At 40.1% G+C, this 14,453-nt stretch overlaps 1 pseudogene; it reads right to left on the reverse strand.

The window, feature by feature from the left end:
- Window positions 1-221: 221 nt before the first annotated feature.
- On the reverse strand, window positions 222-1,038 carry LOC142426581 (Y-box-binding protein 3-like; annotated as a pseudogene).
- Between the last annotated feature and the right edge of the window lie 13,415 nt (window positions 1,039-14,453).

Below are 14,453 nucleotides of genomic sequence, written 5' to 3' on the forward strand. Positions count from 1 at the left end.
TAATAACAGGCACAAAAACAAGACAGAGCAAAACCAAGTAATAACATACAGCAGAACAACAACAAACCAATGACAAAAAACAACAACAACCCAAAACACAAGAAAGAAAAGATTGTAGTTAGTTCAAGGGTTGTTTGTTGACCTTTAGGAGTTTTTTCCAGTCCAAATCGTTGGGGCACCATGCTTTGGCCCCAAAGTCCACCTTCAGCATTCACTGGCACCTAACCACTCCATTCCCTTGTTCTGTTGCTCCCACTTAGTGTTTTGCCTCGTGTGGCTGGAGCAGGGTTCTCAGTTGGGACGTCACCTGCCTTGGTCTCTTTGCCATCTTGTGAAGGAGCATTGGGTTGACGGGGGCGGCGCCGGTAGTTGTACGGGAGCCGGTAACCACGGCGAGCCGATGGCTGGTTTGGACCATTGGCTGCTTGTTGATTGTCTTTATCTTCAGCCTCTCCAACAGCCGGAGGAGCTCGAGGGCGAAGAGGTCCCCTACGGTACCGTGGGCGGTAAGTTGGATTTCGATGAATCGGACCCTGAAGTTGTGCTCCCTCCGGGACCCCATCCTTCAACTATCCAATCTCACCAGCCTGCATTCTGTTGGGACGGGGAAAGACCCGAGCGCCGGTCAAAAGTCTGTCCCACGTGGTAAGGCGGGAACCGCCGCTGCCGGTACTGAGGGCGACACTGGGGGCAGCGCAGCTGACTCCACGCCCCAAAGAACTGCCCATCAGTGGCAGGGGGGTCAAATCCTTCACTGCTGCCGCTCCCTTCCTCCTCCTCCTCCCCAGCCTAATTACGGGGAGGCCCAGGGCGTCTGCCATAGTAGCCACATCTGTACCGGTGGCGGTCTGCGGCACAGTGGCTCCCTTCTATGGGAACTCCTTCTGGGCCATTCACATTGGCTGCTTCTGCACCCTTCTCTCCTTCAACCACTTCGAACTCCACAGTTTCTCCATCGGCCACGCTGCGCAGATATTTCCGTGGTTTATTCTTCTTGATGGCAGTCTGATGAACAAACACATCTTCTTTGGAGTTGCAGATTCAATGCTGTCATTTGAAATAAATTCTTCTAGTGGGAGAGGCAGGTGTCCATTTAGTAGTTGGGATAGGGACTGGCCACCCTGACCTCTCCACTGGTTCCCTAATCCACGCCGGTATATTGCATTCACATCTTGGATCACTGGGATGAAATCTGGTCCCTCTTTCCCTGTGGAGATATAAACAATACCCTCCCATTCAGTGGGTTAGTGCTCTATGCCCCAGCTACCCATTTCATTTTTATTATTATTTTTTTCCTTTCTCCACCTCCTTTTTTATTTGTCTACCATGTGTATCGCTGTATTTTGTCTGGTCCCTGCCATATTACCTGGTCCTCACCCCAGGAATGTTTGTAACAGTAACTTTTTCCCTATGCCTTTTTGCATTTTTTTAAAAAAGCTTATCTCAGCAGATTCATGTTGTAGTTGTCCTTTTGTGCTTGGCTTACTTCGCTTAGCATGATTCCTCCAGTTCTTCCCATGCAGCGATGTGCTTCATACATTCATCACTGCTTTTTAGCAATGCATCGTACTCCATTGTATGTATATATCACAGCTTTTTAATCCAATCATCAGTTGATGGAAATTTGGGTTGTTTCCAAATACTTGTAATTGTGAACTGTGCCGCAATGAACATTGGAGCACAGACGTCTGGCCTTGGTTTGTTTCTTGCCTCTTCTGGGTATATGCCCAGTAGGGGGATTGCTGGGTCATATGGTAACTCATTTTTCATCTGTTTTAGATATCGCCAGATCGATTTCCATAGTGGCTGTACATACTTTCAGGTCCACCAGCAGTGGATGAGAGTTCCTGGCTCCCCACAGTCCCTCCAACACTTGTTTCTTTCTATATTTTTAATTGGGCTACCTTTGAGAGTGTTAGGTGGTACTCATTGTTGTTTTAATTTGCATTTCTCTTATAGCTAAAGATCAGGAACATTTTCTCATATGTTTGTTGGGCATTCAGATTTCTGACCACACCCCCCCCCCCCCCCCCCGTGAAACTTCTGTTCAGGTCCTTAGCCCACCTCCTCAGAGGGCAATTAGGATTTTTTTCTTTTTGGAAGCTAGCAGAGTATTGTAGATTTTAGTAATAAGGCCCTTGCATTGCTAAAGATGTTTTTTCCAGTCTTTGGACTCTCTTATTACTCTTTTCATGAATTATTTTGATATACACAGGTGTTTTATCGTCAGTATATCTACTTGTCAGTTTGTGCTTCCTCTGTTTGTGTCCTTCCCTATTTCTGTTAGCCCATGTATTCCCTGTGCCAAAGTTCTCAAGTTGGTCCCAATTCCCTCATTGATGGCCCTAATAGTTTGGGGTTTAACTTCAAAGTCTGTGATCCACCTTGAATTTATTCTTGTGCATGGAGTGAGATAAGGGTCTTGCTTCATTTTTCTGCAGGTAAATATCCATTTCTTCCAGCACCACTTGTTAAAGAGGGCATCTGCTTCCCATTTGATATTTTGGGGCCCTTATCAAAGATCAATTGTCTGTATGCTGAAGATTTTATTTCTGGGTTTTCAGTTCTTTTCCATTGGTCTGAGTATATGTCATTGTACCAATACCATGAAGTTTTGACAACTGTGGCTGTATAGTATGTGCCAAAGTCAGGTAAAGCAAGCCCTCCCACGGTGTCCTTCTTCTTGAGGATTTCTCTGCTAATTCTGGGCTTCTTCCCTCTCCATATGAAGTTGGTAATCAGTTTTTCCATTTCCTTGAAGAAAGATGAGGGTAATTGTATCAGAATTGCATAAATTTATATAGTGCCTTTAGCAGAACTGATCTTGACTGTATTGAATCTTGCAATCTATGAGCATGGGATATTCTTCTATTTGTTGAGGTCACTCTTGGTTTCTTGCAATAGTGTTCTGTAGTTTTCCCTGCATAGATCTTTTGTTCTTTTAGTCAGGTGTATCCCTAGATATTTCAATTTGTGCTTGGCTATTGTGAAGGGTACCACCTTTTTGATCTCCTCATCTGTGGCATTACCTGATGTGTATAACAGTCCAATAGACTTCTGTTTGTTGATTTTGTGTCCTGCCACTCTGCCAAACTCCTCTATTGCTTCCAGTACTCCCCTATGGAGCTTTTGGGATTTTCCATATGTGAAATCATATCATCTGCAAATAACGATAGTTTCACCTCTTCCTTTCCCAGACAAATACCTTTGATATCTTTTCTTTGCCTTAAGTTGTTAGCTAAAACCTCCAGCATGATATTAAATAAGAGTGGGGACAAGGGGCATCCTTGTCCGGTTCCCTTTTTCAGTGGATTGTGTTAGTCTTTTCTCTTGACTACCACATTGCCTGTTGGTTTTTCATATATAACTTGTACTGTCTTGAGGAACTTTCCTTCCATTCCTACATTTTCAGGTGTCTTAAACAGGAATTGGTGTTGGATGTTGTAGAATGCTTTTTCTGCATCTATCAATATTTTCATGTGGTTTTTATAGTTTTTCATGTCAATGCGTTGAATAATATTAATGGTGTTGTGTATGTTGAGCCATCTCTGGTATGAATCCCACTTGGTCATGGTGAATTATTTGTTTTATATGTTTTGTATTCTGTTGGCTAGTATTTTGTTAAGGATTTTTGAATCAATGTTCATTGGGGATACTGGTCTGTAGTTCTCGATTCTTGTGGGATCCTTGCCTGGTTTTGGTATCAGCGTTATACTAGCTTCATTGAAGGAGTTCGGGAGTTTGCCATCTTTTTCTATGTTCTGGAAGATTTTGTGTATGATTGGTGTTAGTTCTTCCCTAAATGCTTGGTAGAATTCTCCAGTGTAGCCATCTGGTCCAGGGGATGTTTTTGTTGGCAATTCCTGAAAACCTTGTCTATTTCTTCTATTGCTATGGATCTGTTGAGATTCTTAACATCCATCAAGGATAATCTAGAGAGAGGTTGTTTTTCGAAGAATTTGTGCATGTCTTCCAAATTGTTGAATTCATTGGAGTACAATCCTTCTTAGTACTGTGTAACTATCCTTTTGCTTTCATTAGGGTTTGTTGTAATGTCCCCTCTTTCATCCCTTATTCTTGCTATTGAGATTTGTTCCCTCCTTTTTTCTGGTTTGGTTTTCCAGATGTCAGTCAATTCTGTTTATCCTTTCAAAGAACCATTTTTTTGGCAGCATTATTTTCTTCCATAGTCTTCTTATTTTCCCTCTCCTGAATCTCAGCCCTGATTTTTATAATTTCTTTTCTTTTGCAATTAGTAGGATTGTCCTGCTGACTCTGCTCTAGTTGTTGTATATTTTGTGGCAGCATATCAACCATGAGTCTCTCTTCCTTTCTCAGGTGTGCATGAATTTCTATGAAACTTCCTCTGATAGCTGCCTTTGCTGTGTCCCATAAGTTATGGTACATCATGTGCTTATTCTAGTTGGTTTCTAGAAATTTCCTAATTTCATCTCTGATCTGTGCCAGTACACACTCCTTTTGCAATAGAGACTTATTCATCCTCCAACTGTTTGCTCTTGGTTCATTCATCTTCCTTTTATTGATTTTTCAGCGTTATGTCACAATGGTCATAGAGAGAGGTCTGTATGATACCAATGTGCTTAAATTTATGCCTCAGCATGTGGTCTATCTTTGAATAAGTGTCATGGGGGCTTGAGAAGAAAGTTAATATATTATATTTGGATGAAAACCTATGTAAATGTCTATCATGGCAAACTGTGTAATTGTAATGTTTAGATATGTAGCCTCCTTGTTGAGTTTCTTTTTCCTGTGATCTTTCTTTCTCAGAGAGCAGTGTATTAAAGTCACCCATGATAATTGTTGACGCTGTGATTTCATTTTTCATCTTTTAGAGTGTTTGGTGACATATTCAGCGGGTCCCTCATTAGGGGAATATATGTTTACAATACTTAGTGGTTCTTTGTCTACCAATACCTTGAGCATTATATAGCGTCTCTCCATATCTCTTTTTTATGGTTTGAACTTTGAGGTCAATTTTAACCAAGATTAGGATTGCAACCCTGCTTATTTTGAATTGTTATTTGCTTGATATACGTTTCTCCAGCCTTTGTTTCTCAGCCTATTTTTGTCTGTAGCCTTGAGATATGTCTCCTGTAGTCAGCAGATTGTTGGGTTGTGTTTTCAAAGCCAGTCTGCTAGTCCCAGTCTTTTAATGCCTGAGTTCAGGCCATTGATATTCAGGGTTATTATCTTCATCTGCGGGCTCTGTGATGTCATCTTATGCCTTTTGTGTTGGGTGTTTTCCTACATTTCTTTCTCATTAGTGTGTTGTGCATGTGTGTGTGTGTGTCATTCTTGACTTCTTTCCATCCTTAAGCCAATGCTATCTTGGGGTCTGTTTTCTCTTTGTTTCCACTGGGTGAGTTTGTTCTTTGTGGCAGACTTTTATTTATGCTTGGTGATTATTGTTCTTCTGCCCATACTGGGTCGGCAAGGATCTTTTGTAGGGCTGGCTTTCTTCTAATGCATTCTTTGAGTTTTTCCTTGTCTGGTAAGACTCTTACTTCTCCATCTATCTTGAACAATAATTTGGCTGGGTAGAGTATTCTTGGGTTTGTGTTGTTTTCCTTCAATTTTTGGAGTATGTTAGCCCACTCTCTCCTCTTCTTCATCGTTTCTACTGATAGGTCTGAGCATATTCTTATTTGGGAACCATTATACGTGATTGCTTGTTTTTCCCTAGCTGCTCTCATGATTTTCTCCTTTAACTCAAAGTGGATAGTTTGACTATTATGTGCTTTGATGGTGTCTTCTTGGGATTTAGTCTAGCTGGTGTTCTTTCAGACTTCTGAATGTTTGCCTGGTTTTAATCTGTGGAAGTTTTCCTCCAAGAATGCTCTCACTGTTGTTGCAGATGACTTCTTTGTTGTGTCTTCCTCTGGTAAGCCAATAATTCTAATGTTCCACTTCATAGAATCAGACATGGTTCTTAAGTTTTCTTCAGCTTCTCTGATGATCTTATTAGATTTTTGTTCGTGTTTGTTAGAGTCTGCTTGGCTGTCCTCCAAGTCACTGATGTGGTTCTCTGCTTCCTCCCGTTGATTATTGAGGTCTGTGATTCTGCTACTGGTTTTTATTATCTCCTCCCTAAGCTCCTATATTTCCCTTTGATATATAGCCTTTATCTCCTCTATCATTTCATCCTTTTTCTGCATTGTTTCCTTCATATCCTATATGACTCCAAGCAGCATTCTTAAAATTTATTTCTGTGGCAGCTCAATGTCTGCTTCTTCTATGCATGTCATTATGTTCGGGACATCTTCTGCCATTGCCTTTTGTTTCTCCTGTTTTTACGTTGAGGTCATTGGGGCTGATGGTTCTTTGTGTTGCATTGTTTTAGAGGAGAATAGCACTGGCTCTCTCTGGGAGACTTGTAGGAATGCTTCTTTGAACTGCCTACAACTAATTTCACTATGGAATTTACATACCACTTTATCCTCCTGTGTCTTCCCTCTCAGGGTAGTGCCCCAGAAGGTTTGTGGGTTGCCTGGTTTGGTGTTATTGAGGTTGGGCAGAGGTTCCTTCAGCAGCTTGTAATGGTGACGAGTTTTGGCTGAGCTGCCTTAGGGCCCCAGGCACACAGGCAGGAATGCCCAGGTAAGAAGTTGAGCAGAGTATCCTCTGGTGGAGGTTAGCAGGGATTTCCTCAGACCTGGGCTATCTACACAGGGTGTAGCTCACCTAGCTGGGTATGGCACAAGTGTAAATGCCCTAGGCTAAGGGGAGTAGTTTGGAGGTCAGCAGTGGAGTGTGAGACAACAGTAAAGAGACAAAGAGGAGAAAATAAAATTAAAAAGTAAGCATGCTGAGTGTGTGTGGCATGTAGTAAAGAGGGAATCAAAAGCAACGATGTAGTTGAGTCCGGATCCACACCCATGGAACTGTAAGGATTTAGTCCCTGCCCCGAGGCGGCTGTGGCAAGCTGTGGTTGTGTTGAGAAAAAGCCCTTGTTCAGCCCTCCAAGAACATGGGGGATAGAGAGAAAGATGGAAACAAAAGCAATAATTTAGCTAAACTGCGAACCATGCCCGTGGAGCCACAAGAGTCCAGTCCCTGCCCCAAGGCAGGTGGCGGCAAACTATGGCTGTGTCGAGACCAAGCCTCCCGAAGGGCTCCAAATGGATTCTGGAAGAGACAGTGGCAGGGCCAAGGTCAAGCCCCAGCTGGTATCCACTGAAGAAAGCCCAAAGCCCCCAGCCCCTCAAAACCATGTAGGTCAGTGCCTACTTATCTTTATGATGCTCCTCCTGCAATCCAGCAGCATTAAATTTCTCTCTAAGCAACTCTCCTGGGATGATTTCTGTGGAGTCCCTCTGGTATGTGTCACTCTGTCACCATCTTCCTGGAATCCTTGATCATATACTACTTGTCCTTTTGAGATTGACTTATTTTATGAAGCATAAAATGCTCTAGTCATATTCATTATTAATCTACTATTTTAATTTTATTTCCATGACTACCTTGGCTTAGAATCTGCACATCTTTATTTTAGTTATTGCTCTTAGTTTTATAAAATCAATGTTTACCATATGCATATGGTAATGTTATGCCACTACATCTAGAGTGTAAGAATTTTAAATGGGTGTATCACATGTTCACACAAATAATGTGCTCACTGTCCATTTTCTTTCAAACTGCTATGTGTATGAGTGGATTAATGTGAGAAACATGGTATTTCCATGTCCCCTTCCTACCCTGCATATTACCATGAATGTTACTTCTTCGTGTGTTATAAATGACCAAATATCTTGTTATTTTCCTGCTTTTAGTAGCCCATTACCATTTAACATGTTATAAAATGACAAATATCTTTTATATTCTTAAATATGAACACTAAAGTGTTTACCATTCTACCATTATTCATTCTTGTACATAGATCCAAATTTCCATCTGATGTCATTTTACTTTTCCCTTAAAACTATGCCCTACTATTTCCTGTAGAGGAGATCTGCTGGGGGCTGAATTCTTTCAGCTTTTGCTTTAAGTAAAATAATAGTTATATTATAGTCATCTCCGTAAATATTTTGCTTGCTAAAGAATTCCAAGTGTTTCTTTTGTTTCATGTGTCTCCTCCACTATTTTTAAGTCCCTGATTTTGTCTGCTTGCTTCTGAGCACTGCTTTCCTCTACTCACTGTGGCTTGCTGTGTCCATTTTGTAACACCTTGTGGAAGTTGGTCGCGATGCCTCCATTTCCAGGAACACTCGATTAAACTAGACTAGCGTTTGAAAACTATTCAAGTGAGTGTCATCCCCGTCCGCCCCCTCCAAAAGCAAGTTGTTAAACATTTACCAGTGTACATGGTCATCATAAGGTGCCCTTTTCTTCAGGCTGCTGTTAAGGCATTCCTCTTCTGGAAGTCAATGATTTTATTGTGCTGTGCCATTGTGTAATTTCTTAAGCAGTGTTTACTTTCCCGAGCATTCTTTTACTTGTGGTTTGCTGAAACTCTTGAATTTGAGGCTTATAAACAGGTTTTGAGGTTTTGCTAACATTTTTCCCAAACAATATTTATCCTGTTTCCTTCCCTCTCTTCTCTCTGTCTTAAACTACAATCGATGTGTGAGGGCTTCGAAAAGTTCTTGGAAAATACAATGAAAAGATAATGGGAAATTTCCATGATTTTTTGAAGCCCCTGCATGTATGAGAGTACTTGATATTACTCCAAGTTTCAAATGTGCTCTTCATTTTTTACCATGTATTTTATATTGTCTCTTTCTGTCTTCATTAAGTAATCTTTTGTTTTGTAATGTTTATTTTCCTGATAATTCCCATTAGCAATCTTTCAGTTATAGCGTTCTATAGAGTTCATTTTGACTTTTTATATTGTTCACTTTTCTCAGCCTGTTTAGGGTTTTCTCTTCTTCAAATTATGGAGAATATTTATAATAATTATTTTAATGTACTCAATTGTTAGTTCTATTTTTTATTTCATAATTTTGTAGGATTCTGATTGATATTTTTCTAAAGTGTGGAGTATATTTCCCATTTAGTTTACATATGAGGGGGTATCCCAAAAAACCTGAAATTTTTTTCAAAGCTATGTATTTAAATATTTTTACAAATTTTTTTTTATCGTCTTTAAAGTACTCTCCATTACACTTAATACACTTGTCAAATCTGTGATTCCATTATTGGAAACATTTTCAAACTTATCTGTTTGGATGGCTGACAGCACCTCCATTGTTTTCTTCTTCATCTCTTCTAAGTTGTCAAATCGCGGTCCTTTCATGTCCCTCTTCATTCTCAGAAACATAAAGAAGTTGCCCAGAGTGAGATCAGGTGAGTCAGATGCACGGAGCAAGAGAGGCACGCTGTGTTTTGCCAACACCTACTCACACTGAGATGTCTGTGTGAGCAGGTGCATTGTTGTTGTGGCAAAATCAGTTCCCCATTGACCACAAATCAAGCTTTTTTGTCCCACATCACACAATCTTTTCAGAACCTCTAAATAGAAGGGTTGGTCGACAGTTTGACCTGGTAGAATGAACTCCAAATGCATTATGAGTCTACATATTCATCTCTTTGAGAAGTTAATGGATGTTCAAAAAGAGGTTTGTCATCAATCAACATTTCACCTATTTTGAAGCAAGAAAACAACTCTTACACTTAGTTTTTTTCCTGTATAATGCTGCCCTTGTAAGCTGTGTTCAGCATCACAACAGTTTCTGTGGCAATTTCCCTGAGCAGGAGACAAAATTTCACAGTCACTAGCTGTTCTCTTAAATCAACCGAAACAAGTAACAAGTTGAGTGAAATTGCTTTTCTTGAAAAATTCACTGTGACTAGAAAGAACCTTCCTAGGTGCTGACACTGAATGCACTAACTCAGAGCAGGTTGCTGGATGTTCACCTCGCGGGGGAAAAAATGTGCACTATGAAAGCTCCACCAAGTGGAGTATTTTTCCATTTTTTTGGGGGGGGTGGTGCAGGTACCCCTGTTTATTAGTGAAGAAAGCAAATAAAGATCCAAACTCTCCTGAAGCTTATTTATTTCCAGCAAGGAGAGAGACAGGATAAACAAGAAACAAAATACACAAGTTACAGAGTATATTCTAAGATAATTATTGCTTAGGGGCACAGAATTAGAACTGAGTAAGGGGTGGGGGGTAATATAGCAGTTAATTACCAAAAACTTGAAAGACTCATTAAAAATTTTCCACAAAATTAGAATACAAATGAATAAACTTTTAAATAATTTTTGCATGAGGTGGGGGTTCACTGGTCTGAAGTCAAACAAGAGCACTCCAAAGTAGTACAGAGCACAGTGATTTTTGTAAGCATAGTGCACAGGAATAAAGAAGGCAAAAAAGAAGGTGATAAACAAGGGAAAATTCCTGATAGGCTGATGGTCATCTTTTTATTGTTCGTGATTAAAGAAAATTTTTAAACTAAGTAAATATAAGCTGGCATGTCTTCATTAGCTAGTTCTGGGACAAGTTTCAACTCCTGGGAAGGACAGGCATGTTTAGGAAATAGAAACTAGCTAGACGTTTCATTGTCTGCTGAGGTGGGATTCAGGACAATTGCTGATATTTTGGGCTTAGTATTGTCAGGTTCAGGAATAATGGAGGTGTAGTGTTGGGCTGCTAACTACAAGGTCAGCAGTTCCAAACCACCAGCCACTCTGAGGCAGAAAGATAACGCTTTTTCCTCCTTACAGAACTGCAGCCTGGAAACCCACAGGGCAGTTCTACCATCACCTTGAGCATTGCTGGAGTCAGAGTTGAGTCAATGGCAGTGAGGTTTTTAGGGTTTGATTTTGTATTTTATAGTCATTGATTTACTATGAAATGTCCATCAGAAATTATTTCGATATAAATACATTTGTTTTCCATCACATTCATTTATTGCTCCAATTCATCTCCCAAAGTAACATTTTAGTATTTATCTTCAAGTACAATGTTGTCTGTGATAGGATAATAACCATACACATATAAAGAAGCCAGGTAATCCAACTACTATTCATATTTACACACCAACCACTTAGTCTAGTAATGAAGATATTTAAGAATTCTACCAATATCTTCAGTTTGAAATTCAATCATGATATAAAGATGAATTGATAATTAATGTCAAATATGAAATGTGGCCTTGGTGAAAGAAATTAAGTGGGAAATGATAGGATAATATTTTGATAGACCAATTATACTTGCCAAACAAAATAAATAGGAATAAAATTGAGAATATACATATATATGTAAACATAATGGAAAAGCTAACTGTTATCAGCCAAAACAAGACTAGAAAGTAATTCTGGAACAACTACTACTTGTTGATATGTATGTGAAAGTTGAAGCTAAATATAATTGAAATAAGTCCATGAGAGGCAAAATGCAACATGCACATATCCCATCTGAATTTACAGAACAATTGAAGAACAAATTTGATGCCCTGAACAATGACCAAATAAGTTGTGGAATGATATCAAGACCATCCTACATGAAGAAAGCAGAAAGTCATTAAAATAGAGAGAAAAGGTAAAGTCTAAAGTGTATGTCAGAAGGGACTGCAAATTTGCTCTTGAAAGTAGAGAAGTTTTAAAAAAAGGTAGAGATGATGATGTCAAAGTGCTTAACAGAAAATTTCAAAGGGGAGCCTGTATGGAAATATAAAAGAACATACTCGGCATATATCAAGCTGGAAAAAAATAAGAAAAATACAAGGCTCAAGCTGAAATATTGAAGGAGTATTTGGGAAAACAAAGACTGATGAATAAAGCATAGAAAGGAGATGGAAGGAATATACACGTCACTGTGCCATAATAATTGGTGACATTCAACCATTTCAATAGGTAACATATGGTATCCAACAATGTTTAAGGAAGAAGCCAAGAAACAAGGTATTCAAGGAAAAAGCCAACATGGCACTAAACAAAGTTCTAGGAATTGACATAGTATCAGCTGAAAGATCGCAGCAAGCTGATGCAACTTTAGAAATGCTGACTCAACAATGACAAAAATTTTGGAAGACAGCTAGCTGCTTGACCAACTAGCTGGAAGAGATCCATTTGTCCATTTCAGAGAAGTCCTGCTCTTCCCATTTCAAAGAAAGGTGACCCAGCACAAGGCACAATCATTAAAGTCCCACACGATTTAAATGTGCTGAACACAATTCAAAAATGGTTGCAGAAGCACAATGACAGGGAGCTGCCAGAAATTCACGCATGATTCAGAAGAGAACATGGAACAAAGAACATCCATGCTGATGTCATATGGATCTTGGCTGAAAGCAGAACACATCCGAAAGCCTAATGAGCTCTGAAAAACAGTACAAGATACTGTGAAAAAATTGAGCGGGAATCTAATGGAACTACAAACTAGAGTTTAGAATGAAAATCTGGCAGGTGAGAGCTTGCTCAGAGCCCTGGTAACATCATGGATAAGGAATAGGGCTGCTAACCTAAGGGTCGCCAGTGAGAAATGACCAGCCGCTCCGCGGGAGAGAGATGACGCTTTCTGTTATTTTTTGTGCAGCTGGAGAGCCTAGGAATCTCCAAAAGTAGTTAGTTCCACTCTGTCCCATAGTGTCCCTGTGAGTTGAAATCCACTCACTGCAGTGAATGAGTTACACTTAAATTTCTCCCGACTCTGTTGAACATGAGGTCGGTTCCATTAAGAAGAGCTTAGGAACTGCGGTGTTTGTTTCCTGGTCTACTTCCCCTATGTAAAATTGCTGAGTCAGAACTCAGACGATGGGGAGGAGAACTATGGCTCACTTCCTTCTCGGTAATTGTCCTGTTGTCGGACCTGAACACTTGGTGAATTGGAGGAAGTAAAAGATTGAGGTTCTCTCCTAAGTCACCTCTCAGGAGCAGGGGCAAGGGTCAGTGCAGGCCCAGGATTCTCAACAGGTGATACCCAAGGTACGACCTCTTGCAGTTAGGAGGAAGGAAGAGGCACCGTCTCCCCAATATGTTTCTCCAGGAGTAAGACTTACCCCCAGGCAGATGCGGGTAAGGTGAGTAGATATGACGCCCTGCTCCTGCTAGGAAGAAAGCCCTTCAACTGGGAGCCAGGAGGACAGAAGTCCGATGTGTGGGCGATAGCTGTCTGGAGTGGTGTCTCCATTCAAATATAACAAAGTTACTTTTCTTATATCAGAATTTTATAGATTTTCATTAGTATATGCGTCTCTAGTTACTGCTTTTAATTTAATTTTACATTATATATAATTTTATATTATATATAAAATTATATGTATAATTTTACATCATATATAATTTTACACTATATATAATTTTACATTATATATATATATAATAAGTCTCACCAGTTTCAAAGGGGAGAAAGAGAGCAGACCTCCACACACTGCCATAGCAGAAATAATTCTTAAATTCATAGCAATCCTTTTCCTTCCCACCTCCCTAGTTGTTTTGGTGGGTGCCTTTGAGTTCGTTCTGACCTGTAACCACCCTGTGCACAGCAGAGCGAAACACAGCGTGGTCCTGCACCATCCTGACAAGAGTTTCTGAGTTGGAGCCCATTCTTCTAGTCACTGTGTCAACCCATGTTGTCGAGAGACTTCCTCTGCTCTGCTGCCCTCAACTTTACCAAACATGATGTCTTTCTCCAGAGACTGGTCTCCCCTGACAACATGTCCAAAATATGGAAAATGAAGTCTCGTCATCCGAGCCATGAAGGAGCATTCTGGCCGTATTTCTTCCTAGACAGATTGGTGCTCTTTTAGCAGTCCATGGTACTTTCAATATTCTTCTCCAGCATCACAGTTCAAATCACCAATTTTTCTTCAGTCATTCTTATTTAATGTCCAATTTGCAAATGATGTTAAAAAGCGAATAAGTTGAAAGGAAGTTTCTTTGGGGGTGTGACCAGCATCCAATATGTATGAATAGATCTGTCTACACTTTCTAGCTTTCTTCATGGTCAGGACCGTGTATACCTCTTACCATGTGCCCTTCGTTTCTAGGGACTTGAGGCAGCAATCTGCAACAGTGCCTGTTGATCTTGGAATGTGTCAGCCTCCACAGTCTTCTACAGTCTAACCAGCTTATCATAAGCTCAGCAGCCCCTGTAGCTTTCTGAGCTAAGAAGAGAAGTTTCCAGTGTGATATGTGAACCAAGTTCTTCAAACTTGCTATCCTCTAGAACTCCATGAGCCATTTCCTGGAGTTAAAGCATCACATATAAAAGCTGCATTGTGTTTTATTTTTCTTGTGAACACAGCCTAAGACAGGAAGATTTGAAATCCATCCTGGTCAACCATAAATAACAGGCTAAGAAATTTAGTAGTTTTCAATTTTATCCTCAATTCTGGGACATAATAAAAATGCATATTCTCTCATCATATTTAATCACAGAAACCCTGCCAACCGTAACCAAACTATGTAAGGTCCCGTGCCCACACATAAATAAAGTCTCTATTGTCTCTCTGGTGATTTCATCTACTTATATATGTTCTATGTCGTTCTCG

Source organism: Tenrec ecaudatus, chromosome 14, assembly GCF_050624435.1.
Source record: "Tenrec ecaudatus isolate mTenEca1 chromosome 14, mTenEca1.hap1, whole genome shotgun sequence".
NCBI classification, from domain to species: Eukaryota; Metazoa; Chordata; class Mammalia; order Afrosoricida; family Tenrecidae; genus Tenrec; species Tenrec ecaudatus.